The 12,258-nt window shown below is 44.0% G+C and overlaps 1 protein-coding gene across 3 annotated transcripts in view; it reads left to right on the forward strand.

The window, feature by feature from the left end:
- Window positions 1-12,258, forward strand: part of AKT1 (AKT serine/threonine kinase 1) — a 261,968-nt gene that overhangs the window by 84,486 nt on the left and 165,224 nt on the right. The window lies entirely within an intron of this gene.

Consider the following 12,258-nt stretch of genomic DNA (forward strand, 5'->3'; position numbering starts at 1 on the left):
CACATCGAGCTGCTGTGCATTGTTTAACCCCTGTGAACTTGTCACAAAGCGCCAGGGGTATGCTGAGGGTGAGCGGTCCCTGGGTTTCCCATGCATACATTACCATTCTTTCAGTACCACCCAACCTCATTTATTGTCCAGGGAGCAGCAGCAGACAGACTCATTTGAATAAGGCAATGTTATGTGGCCTGCACATGGACAGTCCAGCTGTTGTATCGCAGGATATTGGCAGTGTATCCTGTGCAAGGCTGATGTAGACTTAAGACGTAAAGGCTTACTTAAAGGCAATGTATAATCTTATCCATACATTTTTAAATATATGTTTTGACGGAGATCAGCTTGCTGTACAATAAAGTTATCAATATTTGCTAATTAACAAAAGACTTGTATTTTATGTATAATTAGTAATATATGTGTATACCGATGCTGTACACTAATCTAGCTTTATAGCTTCTTTCCTACAATGCAAGTCTGAGTCAGCTAAAACATTAAAAACTATACACTCCTTATGTGGCTGAGCTCCAGTCCCAACATTTGCTGAGGAGGTAGGCAGGTTGATTGTTGAACTTTTGCTTACTCTAGTGACTAATCTGCAAATTTTACGTTTTAAGGAATAATTCCAGGCATTGATTGTTATCCATAGTTACATTGCTCCAGCTTGGACCAGTGTCACTTATGCCTCATTTCCACTGAGCGGAACGGTTCGGGTCGGTACAGTTTGGAAAATGTTAGACTGGTCTGGTCTATTCGGGTGAGAATTTCCACTGCAAGTCGGACCACCAGGGCCATACAGGGTTTAGAAAAAATGCCTTTGACGTGAGCATTGAAGTTTTTTTTCTGTCCGCCAATCAGTGGAATGTATTGTGTGATGCCAGTACTGTACCATTTTTCTATGGCCCCACATCTGAACCCATGCCAAGCCAAGCAGCAGTGTTTAGTAAGCAGTCATTTCCAGCTTCCAGGGGCATTTATGTAGATGTGGTAAAAAGTTACATTACACAGTAACTATGAATAGCATACCAATGCCTGGAATTGTTCTTTGAAGCTCACCTGTGCAGTCACTAACCCAACTCCAACCCACATTTTTTTTTTTTCCCCAGAATTTTTCAGGGCTGTACAAGATGCATGGAGTTCTTTATTTCTTCTTTAAGAAGGGTAGTCCTTCCTGATGGAGAGATGAAGTTGACTCATCAATACACTGTGAATGAAGTGTATTCTGGTAACACCTCTTAGGGGGCAAGCCCATGACACCCTTGCACTCACAGTATGTCCATAGTCTTCCAGGTTGCAACATGCTGGGCATCATTGAGTAACGAAAGACTGGGGGCACCTTGTGGCAGAGAAGAGGTATGCAGGGGATAGCTCAGAATTGGGGTGCATTGCTTGGGCTGCAAATCACCGTTTTAAGCCTATCAATTCTTACATTACATTGTACTGGGTCTTAAAAAAAAGTGGTATTGGTGGAACCCTACATTTTACCACGGTGTTTACTTCCACATGTATGACTCTCAGATGTGTTAGGGAGGAAATGCTTAGCATAGAAATTCACTGAAAGCTGAGCATGTGCAGAGTTGGCACCACAGCTGCAAAATCCCTATCTGAATTGGGATCATGAACAGATTAAGAGCGGCAGGATCAACTAGGTTTTTTTTGCAGAATTCAGAAAACAAATCTCATAGTGACTGAGTATGAACAGAATGTAATACGTTTATTGATAGGTTTGTATGATGTGGGTTTAGTGGCACTTTTTCAAGCAAAATGTTGTTTGATTAATTGTATCTGCCCACTTGTTGTTGCTGTGTGTTTCCTCCTTTTTTCATTATTATTATTTTTTATTTTATTTTTACCTGGCTGTTTTATTGTGATGCATACCGTATTTGTTCTGTGTACGGAAAAGAAAATCTCGTGCACCGGTGGCAAAGTGCCTTCCTTTGTGCTGCACAGCTTTGGAAAGTGCGGAGTTTTTGTTGTAGCCACTGAAGCAGGCCAGTGAAGCCAGAACAGGTGTTGAGCTGTTGTTTGCTTTGTGTTGGTGCTCGTGCTATTATTCTGCAGGCACGGTGACCTTGAAATAGTCTGCCTTGGCTTTTATTTGACCTCCTTATATACATGAGGCCCAGCTGTTGAGATGGAGGAACACAAGCGGGGCTCCCCCCATTCACATGAATTAAAACCTTATGAAAAAAAAAAAAAAGCTCTGAATGGCAAGCTAGATTTGAAATTGAAGTTAAGGTTTAACATGATTGCTGACAAGCCAAATCACGTCTTGCACCTCTCGAGGACTCTGGTGTCTAGATAGACCTTAAAGTCACCTTTCCAAACCACTGCCGCAGTCTATTAGCGGGAGGTGCAAATGCATCTTTTGGAAGTACTGTCCGTCTTTTGGAAATAAATCTGCGTTGGTCTTTTGTCTTCAGCTGTCCTTTGTTTTATTGTGATTTATAAACCTCGAACAAAAAATATATGAATTGGCTAACCAACGCTAAATTTCATTGATGCGTCTGCTGTATTGGAAAGCTGGTTGTTAAAGCCCAATTTAGGGCAAAAGTAATGTTCTTCCTGTGCGGTTTTCCCCCTCCTCTCCTCCCACTCTCCAAAGACATACTGGCAGGCTAATTTGCCCTAGTATGTGTATGAATGTGTGTGTTAGGAACCTTTTAGATTGTAAGCTCTTTGAGTGCAGGGACTGATGTTAATGTACAATATACAGCAAACGTGTAAAGCACTGTGTAAACTGACAGCGCTATAGAAGTACCTCTAATAAATGAAAAATAGGCATTTTAAGTAACGTCTTACCCTTCTCTCCTGTGTCCTTGCCTTATACAGTGATGGCGGACCTTGGCACCCCAGATGTTTTGGAACTACATTTCCCATGATGCTCCACTACACTGCAGAGTGCATGAGCATCATAGGAAATGTAGTTCCAAAACATCTGGGGTGCCAAAGTTCGCCATCACTGCCTTATACAGTGCCTTGGAAAAAGTATTCACACCCCTTGAAATTTTCCACATTTTTTTACACGTTACAACCAAAAACATAAATGTATTTTATGTGGTAGACCAACACAAAGTGGCACATAATTGTGAAGTGGAAGGAAAATGATAAATGGTTTTCATCCATTTTTTTTACAAATCCATGTCTGAAAAGTGTGGCGTGCATTTGTATTCAGCCAGACAGGTCTGGGATAAAGTTGTGGAGAAGTTTAAAAGCAGGGTTAGGTTAAAAAAAAAAAAAAAAAAAAAATCCCAAGCGTTAAACATGTCACAGAGCACTGTTCAATCCATCATCTGAAAATGGAAAGAGAATGGCACAACTGCAAACCTACCAAGACATGGCTGCCCACCTAAACTGACAGGCTGGGCAAGAAGAGCATTAATCGGAGACGAGCCAAGATGCCCATGGTAACTCTGGAGGAGCTGCAGAGATCAGGTGGGAGAATCTGTCCACAGGACAACTATTCGTCATGTACTCCACAAATATGGCCTTTATGGAAGAGTGGCAAGAAGAAAGACATTGCTGAAAGAAAGGTATATGAAGTCCCGTTTGCAGTTTGCGAGAAGCCATGTTGGGGACACGGCAAACATGTGGAAGAAGGTGCTCTGCTCAGATGAGACCAAAATTAAAATTTTTGGCCTGAAAGCAAAACTCTGTGTGGCGGAAAACTAACACTGCGCATCACCCTGAACACACCATCCCCACCGTGAAACATGGTGGTGGCAGCATCGTGTTGTGGGGATTCTTTCCATCAGCAGGGACAGAGAAGCTGGTTAGAGTTGATAGGAAGATGGATGGAGCCAAATACAGGGCATTCTTAGAAGAAAACCTGTGAGTCTGCAAAGGACTTGAGACTGGGACAGAGGTTCACCTTCCAGCAGGCCAACGCCCCTAAATATACAGCCAGAGCTACAATGGAATGGTTTGAATCAAAGCATATTCATGTTAGACTGGCCCAGTCAAAGTCCAGACCTAAATCCAATTGAGAATCTGTGGCAAGACTTGAATTGTTGTTTACAGATGCTCTCTATCCAATCTTAAAAAATGTTGAAAACCATTTATTATTTTCCTTACACTTCACAATTGTGCGCTACTAAATCCCAATAAAATAAGTTTTCTGTTTTTTGGTTGTAAGATGACAAAATGTGGAAAATTCCAACGGGTATGAATACTTTTTCAAGGCACTGTACAGTTTAGCAATATGTTTGAGTTATCCTTGGGGCGAAGTGGGCATTCACTCCCGCATTTCCTGTGCAGGGATTGGATGCCAGCATCTGCTTTGGGTGCAGCCAGGTGACCTGTCCTCTTAATGTCCCCCCTGTAGTTTTGCCCAGGACCACAAACCATGTCAATGTCAACTGAACAATTGACACGTCAATTGACATCTTCCACTGCTTTGTGCCTCTCTGCCCACTTCTGCTCGCTGCAGCCCAGCTCCACCCGCTCCACAATCACATGTGCTTTTTTCCTGGGTATGATGGTACGAGTGATTGCCAGCAACTCAGACTAGATTCCGTAAGAGTCTTTGGAGATGTTTTGTTTACCAGCTGTAAGCTCAGCTTAATTATTGCAGGGCACCTCTTCCACAGAGCTGGACATTGCTCCAAGGAGTGGGGACCAATAGGAACATTAGGGCAACTTTTAATTTCTGAGCAAATCAATATTTGAGTGATTTTATGCACTTTTTGGAGATAGAACAGTTATAAAATACTTCAATTACATTCATTTTTTTTTTTCATATTGATTTGTCATGCTCCATGTACCTGGGGTTGTGGCAGGGGGATGCCCTATGTGCTAGCAACGTGGTTCTGGGGGTGTGGGCAGTGATGGGTATTCTGGTGGGGGGTTGTGTCATGCTGGGTTAGTTTGGTGATGCTGGTGGTCTGTGCAGTGCTGGGTATGCTGGTGGTGCTGGGGGTCTGTGCAGTGCTGGGTATGCTGGGGGTCTGTGCAGTGCTGGGTATGCTGGTGGTGCTGGGGGTCTGTGCAGTGCTGGGTATGCTGGTGGTGCTGGGGGTCTGTGCAGTGCTGGGTATGCTGGGGGTCTGTGCAGTGCTGGGTATGCTGGTGGTGCTGGGGGTCTGTGCAGTGCTGTTTTTTTTTGGTGGTTGTGGGGCTGTGTATTTTGCTGGGAGTGGATCATGCTGGGGTATTCTGGTGGTGTGGGGGGGAAGGTACAGTGCTGGGTATATGGTTGTCCTAAGGGTCTGTGCAGTGCTAGGTATTCTGGTGTTAGTGTGTGCCGTGCTGGGTGGGGGGGGGGGGGGGGGGTGCAGTGCTGTGATATTCTGGAGGTGTGTGCAGTGCTGAGTATATGGTGGTCCTAAGGGTCTGTGCAGTGCTGGGTATTCTGGTGGTGCTGGCATTAGGACAGGGGTGTGCCCTGTGTTTTATTTATTTATTTATTTATTTTATCCTCTAAATAAATATTGAAAAAGCTTGAAAGTGGTTTATCTCGCCTGCACGATAACGTATACGGCAGTTTACAGTTCTGGCTTTTAGCTTCACAGTTCTAGCTCACCAGGGGACCGTTTTAATTTCTCTATCTTCTGCATAACCCTTTTTTTTTTTTTTCTTCAATTATTTAGTTTAAATTTAGGAAAATTCTAATTTTATTTAGTGGTATAGCTATAAAATCCATAATCTGGAACCCTTGGGGTTTTCCAAAGGAGTAACCATTTATATTCATCTGATTTTACTTTTTGCTTTCCAAGTTTTCAAGCAATAAACTATGTGCTCTCTCATAGGTGTATGTAGCGCCCTGTTCCTGATGGGCAGACTCAATTGTTTTTTTTTTTTCAAATTTTATTGTCTGAAGCTGTAGTTTGGCTCAGACTAATTTCTCTAAAAGTTCTGGTTTCTGTACCAGTTCAGCTGGGTTGCACTGATTCCAACCTGACCGTAGGTGTCGTTGTCACCGTCGGTGGGTGTGGGACAGCAGCAGGCTGGATGCGTTTGAATGCCACCTCTTGGTCGGAAATGGTTAAAATGGGTGTGGTTTCCCTGCTGTGCATTCTGAGAGAGGGTATTTAAAGCGGTTCTTCACCCTTAAGGGGAAGTTTCGCTAATCTGATCCCTCCCCCCCTCCGGTGCCACAATCGGCACCTTTTCAGGAGGGAGGGGGGTGCAGTTACCTGGATAATCCAGGTAACTGCACCCACTTCCGGCCAGACCCCCGCAGACGCTCCGCCCCCCGTTGTGGTCTGGGAAACACGCAGTTCCCAGAGACACAGCGGGGGACCATAAGAGACGCGCAGCGCGACTCGCGCATGCGCAGTAGGGAACCGGGCAATGAAGCCGCCATGCTTCACTTCCCGATTGCCTGACAGAGGATGCCGCCGATCGTCATCTGCTGCCGACATCGCTGGAACCTGGGACAGGTAAGTGTGATTTTATTAAAAGTCAGCAGCTGCAATATTAGTAGCTGCTGGCTTTTAATATTTTTTTTTTTAGGTGCAGCTCCTCTTTAAGGTACCAATGCCATTTCTTTTTGTTAGTTTTCCGGGGTCCATGATCCCAACCCCAGGGCCCTCCTGGCCTGGGGTCTGCGTCACATGGTCTTGCGCCAACATCGCAACTGAGTGTAGGCCCAGGAATATCTTAGGGCCTGCTGATCCAGGGGTGGTCCTGTGCTGTCTTGCCTGCGGGGAGAAGCCAAGAAAAGCTGGAGGATCCAGGGGAGGACTTTTTCAGTGGAGGACCGAGTGCAAGGCTAGGCTACTTTCCACGGGACTCCCTTAAGATGAAGAGGCGAGCAGGTGAGGTAATGGTAAGCCCGGCTAAAACCAGCAGCTCCTTCGGGGGGTTAGTGCTACATGTATATAATGTTTACATATAGATGAGGTCTAGTGGTACTCCATAATTACTGGAAATGTACAGCTCAGCACACAATGCTGCCACCTTTTGGACATCCAATTCCAATAGCCCAAGAAACCAACTTGTGTTTAGATTTATGTTGGGCGCTTATGCTGGATTCTCCTTATAGGTATATCTAAAGCCAAAACCTTTTTATTTTATTTTTTTGTTGTTTTGTTTTTTATAGAATAGGGAATGATTATAAATGCTGTGAATTTTTTTTTTTTTTTTTTTTTTTTTTTTTTCTATTTTTGCCATCTGTGCCCCACTGGGCAGATTTGATTTTTGTGCCAAAACCTTGCACTGAATACCGCTGCACTTGGCTTTTGGCAATTAAAAACAATCTACTACCTTGCTGACAACAGCTTGTATACAGCACAAGCGATGGAGTGTAGAGTTCACCAATCAAGTGTCTGCTGAGTAACAGGAAATGATTGTTAATGTCTGAGAGTATTGTAAAGCTGGCCATAGATGAGTAGTAGCCAGATAGCTGAATGGAGAAAAAGAAAGTGATTCCTCCATCCACACTGATGAGGTGAGTGGAGGTAAGTGAGCGACTGATCAACAGAAACTGATCTTTCTACTTCTGTTGAGTGGATGGCTACACATGGATTGAAATTCAGCCAGTCCCTGTTAAAGAAGCTGAATTTCAAGCTGTCTATGGCCAACTTTACCCTTTCCAGCAGCTGCTGTGGATACCTCTCCCTATAAGTTATTGCTGGTTTCATGTACATGTATCCAAAGCTGGGGAAAAAAAAATTCCAAAATATTAAATGTGTTGTGGTGCTGCTTCCCCTCACCCTGTTGCCCTAGACAGGAACAAGAGTGCCATATATTAAATCTGTCCACATAGAATCACTTTAAGGATCATAGCGTCTTTTGTGTGTCGAGCCTAAAGGTTGAGCTTGTTTGAATAGTTCAATAGCTCAAGCTGAATTTTGTGTACACTTAGAGGGAGTCCACCCAAAAAAAAAAAAAATATTAAAAGCGAGCAGCTACAAATACTACAGCTGCTGACTTTGAAATAAATGAACACTTACCTTTCCTGGAGTCCAGCGATGTCGGCAGCCAAGGCCGATCAATCTCTCAGCTGTTGCCGCCGCCATTCTCGGTGAGGGAATCAGGAAGTGAAGTGTTGTGGCTTCACTTCCTGGGTTCCCTACTGCACATGCGCGAGTCAAGCAGCGCAATGAGAATGCTCCGCTCTGTCTCTGGGACCCGTGTGTGTCCCAGCAGACAGCGCGGCGGGACAGGAAGAGGCATAGACTCCCGTGGGAGTCTATGCCCAGAAGTGGGTGCAAATACCCGTCAGATGAGCGGAAGTTCCACTTTAGGGTGGAACTCCGCTTTAAGCATGTGAATGGCATCTCATTCCAATGGCTTGTCCCTTATCTAACAGCTGTACCTGTGGTTGCAATTGGGCAAAACCAGCCAAAAGGCAGACCGCTTCTGCTGTGCTTTATCTTATAGTATCCATAGTGCTATGAGAATCCTTTGCCATGTATAATGGATATTTTTATTTTATTTTAAACTAATATATAAATAATAATTCAAATATTAGTTTAAAAACGCAAACTTTTTCCTTTTTTAAAGTAGGGATCTAAATTCGAAGCGAAGGCAGATGTTTGAGTAGGTGTTGAAATCACCAAGTAGAACTAATTAACCTTTACACCTACAATGAATGAATACATCCGGGATTGATGTTTATGTCCCACCAATACAGTACATTGTGCTACTTGATTAGAGATAGATAGATATAGATGTATATGAGAGAGGGAGAGAAAAAAACAACCCAACTTTTATATACAGTATCTCACAAAAGTAAGTACACCCCAAAATATAAATTTTTGTAAATATTTTATATCTTTTCATGTGACAACACTGAAGAAATGACACTTTGCTACAATGTAAAGTAGTGAATGTACAGCTTGTATAGCAGTGTAAATTTGCTGTCCCCTAAAATTAATACAGCACACAGCCATTAAGGTTTAAAATGCTGGCAACAAAAGTGCGTACACCCTTAAGTGAAAATGTCCAACTTGGGACCCAAAGTGTCAATATTTTGTGTGGCCACCAATATTTTCCAGCACTGCCTTAACCCTCTTGGGCAAGGAGTTCACCAGGGCATCACAGTTTGCCACTCGAGTCCTCTTCCACTCCTGCATGACAACATCGTGGAGCTGGTGGATGTTAGAGACCTTGCTCTCCTCCAACTTCCATTTGAGGATGCTCAATAGGGTTTAGGTCTGGAGACAGGCTTGGCCAGTCCATCGCTTTTACCCTCAGCTTCTTTAGCAAGGCAGTGGTCATCTTGGAGGTGTGTTTAGGGTCATTATCATGTTGGGATACTGCCCTGCGGCCCAGTCCCTGAAGGGAGCGGATCATGCTCTGCTTCAGTATGTCATAGTACATGTTGGCATTCATGGTTCCCTCAATGAACTGTAGCTCCCCAGTTCCAGCAGCACTCATGCAGCCCCAGACCATGACACTCCCACCACCATGCTTGACTGTAGGCAAGACACACTTGTCTTTGAACTCCTCATCTGGTTGCCGCTACACATGCTTGATACCAAGTATTAACGATTCTAACTACCAGCAAGAAGTAGTCCCATATATTTAAAGAGCACCTGTCATTTCAGATCCATCATGGCAGCGCCCATTAGCAGGCATCCACTCACCTGCTGCCGCCACGTCCCTCACCTTGTTGTGTCACTGCCGCATCAACAGTCTGGGACGAATGGGACTGTCGGTGAGTCACCAGCTGGTCAGTGGAGGATCTGCTGCGGGGCAGAGATGATAGTTGCTCTTTAAAAATTATGATTTAAATCGAGTTGATTTAAATCAAGCCTTTTTACTAGTGATTTTAAATCGTGATTAAAATCATGACTTAAATCAACTTGATTTAAATCAAATCCACCCTGGTGAGCATTAACATTAAAGTTGGAATTACGCAAGAATGTTACTATGCAATGTATTTTATGTTGAAATGAAACATCCGGGGAGATTTTCTAAAGCTGGAGAGTGCATAATCTGGTGCAGCTCTGCATGGTGGCCAATTGGCTTCTATCTTCAGCTTTTTCAATTAGGGTTTGTCAATAAAACCTAGAAGCTGATTGATTGGTTTCTACGCAGAGCGTCAAAAATATAGTGAAAAATGAGCACACATCCTATGGGAAACCAAGGTTTTTTTATAGGAAAAGATTACCGCTCCAAAAAGCGCCAGAACCACCCACCCTATTATGGACTCGCAGGTGCTGGCTCTGCACAAACTTGGAAGAAAAAGAAAAGTCCTGGACGGCCGCACACCGCTGACTGCATCTTTATTGATTTAATAAAATCCAATACAACCACTTCATATGCAAAAGAAACAGGGAGAAGCAGCTAACGCATTTCACACCATGCAGTGGTGCTTAATCATGGCTTGATTAAGCACCACTACAAGGTTTGAAACGCGTTAGCTGCTTCTCCCTGTTTCTTTTGCATGTGAAGTGACTGTATTGGCTTTTATTACATCAATAAAGATGCCTTCATTGGTGTGCGGCCGTCCAGGACTTTTCTTTTTCAAACCAAGGTTCTTCATGGGACGCCATGGAGAAAAAAAAAATGCTTTTATTGTACAAAAGAGGATATTTTTCTGCTGTAGCTGGGGAGTTTTCTATGGTCTCATTTTGGGATGTGTTTTTGAAGACTTGGTATACTATTCTTCTTTTACATTCTTTTTCTTGAATTTAGATGACCTTTAAGAAAGGCGACTGATTGATGCCATTTCTATATAATAAGGCATGTTGTTGAGGACTCCCTGCTTCCGTGTGTAGCAGTTTATGCCTAGTGGGTTACGTTTTATCATGGAAAGTACTTCTCGGTTGTGCTGCAGCTGTGCCACAAGAATACAAGTTATATCTGGTTACTGAAGTGAGTGTACATCCCCCACCCCCAATTCCATATGGTGTTACAGGGATGGACAGAACCTTCCCACCTGGCATCCACCACTCCGAGCTATGGATCAAATGAATTCCATTTGCTTTCCTCTGCTTCTCTCATGGTGGCACACAAGTACTTGGATAATATCTGAATGTCTAGCATGACAGATGGTCCTACAAATGGCAAGCAGCATTCCTTGTATAGGCCATACTTGCTTTAAATGCATATAATCAGTAATGAATTCTTAAGAGTTTGAAGACTTGGGTCCAAATTTTATCATGCTGTGGGCTGAAAGTTTGTATTCCTTAAACAAGCCCCTAACACATGTGAACGTTACTTCAAAGTGGAACGTTAGATTTTTTGCAAAATAATTTTTCCTGACAGGCTCCATGGCAGCATACGTGTGGGTTAGCCCCGCCTCCATAATTACCCAATAGGACCTCTACTCCCATAAATCTTTGCTCCAAGCTGCTATCCGTGTTCCTTTTTTGTCCTCCTCCATAGGACAGGTGTTTCCTATCTGAAGAGATCTTCACTACGATCAAGTCGGCTGACTATCAAGCTTTTTGTTCCTCCGATAGGCCCTGTCTGTTAAGCATGGGTATGGAGTGTATGGCAGAGTAGCGCTGAAGACTTTGTTTATCCGAAGATAAGTGCGCACGGCTTATTACCTGCTATGTAAGGTGGCCATTATCTGCCCGGTGGATCGGTGGTGTGTGCTTGAACCTGTTCGGCCAGACGATCGTTGGTGGAGTGGTGAGCTGTAAAAATTCCGTTTTTCATGGCAGCAGTGTTTATGTGTTTTCTTTTCTACCTGTGTCTTTTCATATGCCAGCTGGTTCTTGTGTATAGGCGCTGACGCTTCCGCGTTCCAGCAGCCTTTCTCCCCCTGTTTCCGGGTCCAGCGCTGCGTTCTGCGCATGCGCAGACCCATATCCAAAGCGAGGCTTGGTTCCCGCGCATGCGCGCGGGCATCTCGCGTCTGACGCCGCTGATGACGTCATGGGCGCCATATTTAAAACACAGTGAGAGATGTCAGGATTTGGGAATGATTGCAGGAGATTCAGCAACTTCCCGGGGCCATTCTCTGGTTGGTGTAAGGTAGGTTATGATCTGCTCTGATGTATTGTTGCTCCTGTGTTTTGTATGGCTGCTTATGAGGGTTTATTGTTGTTACAGTCAGCGTTTTTAGTCATGGATGCCTCACTGCCTACCAGTGACCTGCCCGCTTGTAACAGGTATGTGCATGGCTGGATTGCTGTGTATTTGTGGAGTATTCCTTAGCATTTGATACCAGCCTGGTCTGTATCTCTCTCTTTTCTTGTATATTTCCTTATAGCCCTTCTAGGTCTGAACCGCATTACAGTGCGCATAGTCGCAGTGGATCGTCAAAATCGCACCACCGCAAATCATCATCAAAGTCTGGTTACCGTAGGTCTTCCAGATCTGAACAACGCAGTGGTCACTCGCACTCAAGCAGAGGACCAG

This window comes from Lithobates pipiens, unplaced genomic scaffold (genome assembly GCF_037356315.1).
Source record: "Lithobates pipiens isolate NorthernLeopardFrog02 unplaced genomic scaffold, aLitPip1_a1.2 Scaffold_30, whole genome shotgun sequence".
Classification (NCBI taxonomy): domain Eukaryota; kingdom Metazoa; phylum Chordata; class Amphibia; order Anura; family Ranidae; genus Lithobates; species Lithobates pipiens.